Source organism: Vespa crabro, chromosome 16 (genome assembly GCF_910589235.1).
Source record: "Vespa crabro chromosome 16, iyVesCrab1.2, whole genome shotgun sequence".
In the NCBI taxonomy this organism is placed as follows: Eukaryota; Metazoa; Arthropoda; class Insecta; order Hymenoptera; family Vespidae; genus Vespa; species Vespa crabro.
This window is the reverse complement of record NC_060970.1, coordinates 1,392,020-1,397,329: the sequence shown is the minus strand read 5'-3', so window position 1 is coordinate 1,397,329 and position 5,310 is coordinate 1,392,020. Positions and strand designations below refer to the sequence as shown.

Genomic DNA, 5,310 nt, shown 5'->3' with positions numbered 1-5,310 from the left:
AAAGCGGAAAAGATATGAAGGAAAATATTTATTCAAAACAAGAAAAACTTATACAAGATTTAATATTTATGAAAACTTATTTTAGCTTTTTACCGGCCACAATGGAAAAATTAGAAATAATATGTCATCCAATTCAACAAAAATATATTAGGGTGTCCCATGTTTTTTCAGCGCTACGCTATGTATGACCTCGAGCCGGCTATGTTAGTAAATATGTAGGTTTATCTGTTGTCCGTTTATGGCATCAATTTCAGTCGTTTCACAGCTCTTTCAAAGTTCGTTTCGTCGGTGACAAAGTCTCTTTTGAAATCTTTTTCTACGTCGTTCAATATGGATAGCCAAAAAAAGCATTTCCGGCATGTTATGCTTCATTGCTTTAAAAAAGGTAATAATGCAAAGGACACTGCAGACGAGATTTGCACCATTTGTGGGAGTGGTACTATGACTATTAGAACCTTCCGCAATTGGTTTAAGAAATTTAGAGCTGGCAATTTTGATTTGAAAGATGAAGATCGCAGCGGCTGCCCAGCAACGACGGATACGGACCTCATCAAGACTATGCTCGCTGAAAATCCGTAATATTCGACAAAATATTTGACGGAAACAGTAACTGTATGCAAAAATAATTACACACGTAAAAAACTGAATGTGTTTTTGATTATAATATAGGAAAATGTAATGTAGATTTGTCCGATCAGCATATTCTATACTACACAAAAAAACCCTCATATGATATATAGAATTAGCTACTGAATTGTTATTAAATATATCAGTTACATATACGCAATTCAAATCAATTACATAAACTGCCAACGAAAAAAAAAATAAAGATCTTTGACTTTTGAAGTTAGTTAATTAATTGCATGACTCATATTACTTAAATGACTCATACCAATAAAATAAGAAGATACTGTTCTAAGCAAATGAAACTAGACTATGCTCAATAAAAAAACAATTACAAATGTATCATTCACGAGCAAATCCAAAACATTAATTATTAATGGTTATGCTCGTTAACAATTAATAGAAAAAATTACAAACAATAACTTATCTTAAGTGAAATCTTTCATCCTCAACATAATATATACTGTAGGGACTTAAATTTGTTCACTCACTGCTTAAGAAAATCTACAATAGCTCCAAAACATTCGCCCAGTTGTAGCTCGAAATTTATGTAAGCTGGTCCGCAATAGGTCCATAATTAAATAAATCAACGTAGATGGAAAATTAATTAGATTGAATTTGTAATACATTGACTTAATGACAATGTAAATCTGAAAAAGGATTAAACACAATTTTTATTAAATTAATAGAAATAAAAAACATTGTAGAATTATGTTAGCTATTAAATTAAAGCATTTATTTACCAATATTCTTCTATGGAAGTGTACTAGATCCTTGATCATCTTCCATGATGCACTGACTCAAATACGCAATAATTATTTAATAAGTAAGAGGCAAATAATGAATATAATTCGCGAATATCTATTGCTTGTTTCATATATACAGTATATCTGATTGTAGAAAAAAAGAAAAATAAAATTCTATGCGAACAAATATTGACTCTATAACTGCTTTGCACCCAAATTATTCATAGAGACATATTCCTAAAAGTTTTTTAACATCATAAAACACAAACAAATTTAAATTAACCGAAAAACATTAACAACAAATCTACTTCACAATTCCTTCTTTATTTTATCGAAACAAAGATTGATTCATCTATGGCTGCACGAACAACTGCAATCATAATCTGAAAAAAAAACAATAACAATATCATTGTACAATACAAAAAAATTGTTAAAAGTATAAAAGATTACTTAAAGTTAAAAAATAAAAGATTACTCAAATTCTTACTAATAAAAAGTAATAATGAAATAAACAAAAACATTGTAACGGTAATAAAAAAATTAAAAAATAACATCACCCACGAATCACAATATTATCTAAAAAATATTAATAATGTTCACGATGCTAATTATTTTTTAATAAAAATACATAGTATAATTATTAATAATTATGATAATTATTAATTATTCTAAAACAAAATATAGTTAAATTTTCACTGGAATAATTAACACGCAAATACTTATGTAACAGAAGAATAGCCGAGAATGTTATTGCGAGTAAGTATCGTATCATTCTGAGTAGAAGAGGTCACTTATACCATGGTACACCATCCCCGGCACAAATCTCTCATAAAGTCGTACACGAAAACAAATTTCCGAGAACCATTAACAATATCATTTCTGATAATGTAATAGAAGATTTATTCGTATTTACGTTCCTTCATATATCAAAACAAAGTTGACCTTTTTTTTTAACAACACATTTAGCTTACCTCGACTACATAAGAAAAACAGCAAAATATAACACATGACTTTCACTGTGCTTTGTATTTTCAACTTCGTCGACTCGTAGAATTTTATGTATTATATCTATAAAATATGTATGTATGTTACATATAATATATAGCAGGCAGTATATGTAGTATGCATTATAACATAAACAATAATATAATACTCTTTTGAGAACAACACAAGCTCTTATAGAATGTCCTTTCTTTCCTTTCAAATCCTACCATTTTCTTCCGATCTATTTACATATATTTATCCTTATTTTATATTATAAATAAGATAGCATTTGCTTGACATTGATAATTCCGGACGAAATAGAACACTCGCTCACCGATGTGACAAAGAAATGCCTTAATTTTGAGAATTTTACACATGTATATAAGCGTATCTATAACATATGTATGAACATATATATTTACCCATGACGACTCATAGATACAACGTGTACGTGTGATATATGTGCATATATATATATAGTATTAGTATCCATGTATAATATACACCAAGAATATACATATATGCATATGTATTATACGTATGATGTATTGTAAATATGTGTACTAGAATATATACGATTTAAATAAAAATCGAATATAACACATAATACGATCAGCCACAATTAATAATTATTAGACTAAGTTACTTTAAGGATAAATTATTTTAAGAAGCACACACATTGTGAAAATAAAGGACGAAAAATCGAGAAAAAATAAAGAGTAATAGCACGGTGATGAACATGTGGACGACAATATTATTTTCGCGAATATTTCTAAAAAGCAACATTTTCATAACTTGCGAACATTATATCGTAGAAATCTCATCTATGATGATCAATTGTCTATATTGGACGAATTTGTAAGTTAGAAAAAAAAATCTTAATAACCTATTATTACGAGATGACAAAACTTCGTTACCACATGAGGATCTTAACTAGCCTCTCAACAATTGCGATAAGAATAACAAAGCGCCACCTTGTGAACATTTCGTACCAAATATATATATATATATATATATATCGAATTTATTAGGTGAGGTGATAAACGAAAATATGTTTCTCTGTGAACAAAGATTATAAATCTTTATTTATTAATTAGCGATTATTTACTATTTACAGTCTTACCTGTGAATAAAGAAACGACAATTTACGTTTATTATTCACAATTTAAATTTTATTTAATATATTCTTTATAAAGTTTCTTAGTAATCTCTCATCCTATATCTCTCGTCTAAGTCCTATTTCTTAATGCCCGTTTTTCTTAAAAATCTTAACAGCTCGACTTGTAAATAACAAAAGTCAATCAAAAGGCGGGACATGAGAAGCGCGGCAAATCTAACTTAAGAAAGTATATTTTCTTTACATCGCCCCCCCCCAGGATAAAATTCCTACAATTTTTAGTCCTTGTCTCCATCTTCTGATATTGGAAGTAATTTTGCTATGTGGACAAATCCAGTTTCTTGTATTCGTTTTCTTGTTTTTATTTTGTATACTGATTCTGAAATTTTTTTTTTATTATTTGGAAAGGGCCAATTCTCAATTCGTCCCATTTCTTTCTATTCAACCTATTGCCATCTTCTATATATACCAGATCTCCTGTGTTAAACCGGTGATTTTTTCTATTCTTGTTAAATATCTTTTTATTATATTCGTGTGATTTTTTTATTCTTTCTAGAGCTTTACCTCTAATCCAATTTTCTTTACTGTTTTTTCTTTTTATTTCTTCGGGTAAAATGCTGGGTGTTCGTGTCATCTAACAAATACTTAGGCGTAAAGCCGGTTACTGTATGCTCTGTTTCATTATATTTATCCAAAAATTCTTTAGCGATCGTTGTCCAAGCGCTTTTTTATGTTTCTCATTTATCCTGCATCTTATTTTGTTTACTAGGGTCTGATTCAGTCTCTCGTTTAGACCGTTGGAGAAGGGCGTGTTGACAGCCGTAAAAATTAGTTTAGTTTCATTTTCTCTTAGGAATTCCTTAAATTCTCTTGAGTTTATTCCTGGGTATTGATCTGCGAGTATTATTCCTATTTTGTGTGTTTCTAGCACTTTATTTATCAGCTTGATGAAGTCCGTTGCACTCTGGGTTTTTGATGTTACCATAAATGCGTATATTGTAAAATGGTCCACCAGTAGGTGGAGATATCTTTTTTCGATCTTTGTCCTCCGAAGCCTCCAATAGTGTCTATAGACATTATTTCAAATGTTTTTGTTGCTGGTCCTAATTGTGACATCAGTCCATATTTTCCTTGCCCTCTGGATTTGTTCTTAATACATATTTCACAATTCTGGCAAATTTTTTTTATATTTGCAGTTATACCTTTAGCTGTATAATAAGGAGATATCCTGTTTATCATTTGTTTGATCCCTATATGACACCATTCAGAGTGTATTTCTTTAATTAATTTTGAACTTAATTCTGTAGATAAAATTATCTTTTCATTATTTCTAATTTTTGTATAGAATAGTCCGTCTTTTTCTATTAATTTTGTTTTAGTTCTCTGCAGTGTTTTATTTTCTTTTTGATCTGTTTTTATCTCCTTTATTTTTATTAGACTAGCTATTTTTTGTATTTCTTCCGTATTTTCGGATGGTTCTAGTGCTCGATTTCTACTTAAACTATCTGCTTCAGCGTTATCTTTTCCCGGAATATATTTAATTTGAAAATCATATTGTAACAAATAGTATATTAACTCCCCAAATTCTTCATCTGTTCTAGCTTTTATGTTTATACCTTCTAATGGTTTATGGTCTGTGAATATTGTGAACTTTCTTCCGATCAGCCAATGTTGCCAATACTTTATCGCTTCCTTGATTGCCAGGCATTCTACGTAAATTGCTTTTTTTCTTTTTTGTGAATCATTCAATTTTTTCGAAAAGTACGCTACTGGCTTTTCTTTACCATCACTTTGTATCTGTTTAAATATTGCACCAATATTTAAACAGATACATCTAGT

At 29.3% G+C, this 5,310-nt stretch overlaps 1 long non-coding RNA gene across 4 annotated transcripts; it reads right to left on the bottom strand.

Annotated features, from left to right (window-relative positions):
• Positions 1 to 428: 428 nt before the first annotated feature.
• On the bottom strand, positions 429 to 3,288 carry LOC124429766. 4 transcript variants are annotated; one of them, XR_006943543.1, is made up of 5 exons: positions 3,241 to 3,280; positions 2,342 to 2,438; positions 1,368 to 1,753; positions 1,116 to 1,274; positions 429 to 565 (listed from the first exon to the last, which is right to left on the bottom strand). It is a non-coding gene; the product is annotated as an uncharacterized LOC124429766 (long non-coding RNA). The 4 variants fall into 4 exon arrangements; XR_006943542.1 differs by lacking the exon at positions 3,241 to 3,280 and adding an exon at positions 2,524 to 2,720; XR_006943545.1 differs by lacking the exon at positions 2,342 to 2,438 and having other exon boundaries at positions 3,241 to 3,288.
• Positions 3,289 to 5,310: the final 2,022 nt, after the last annotated feature.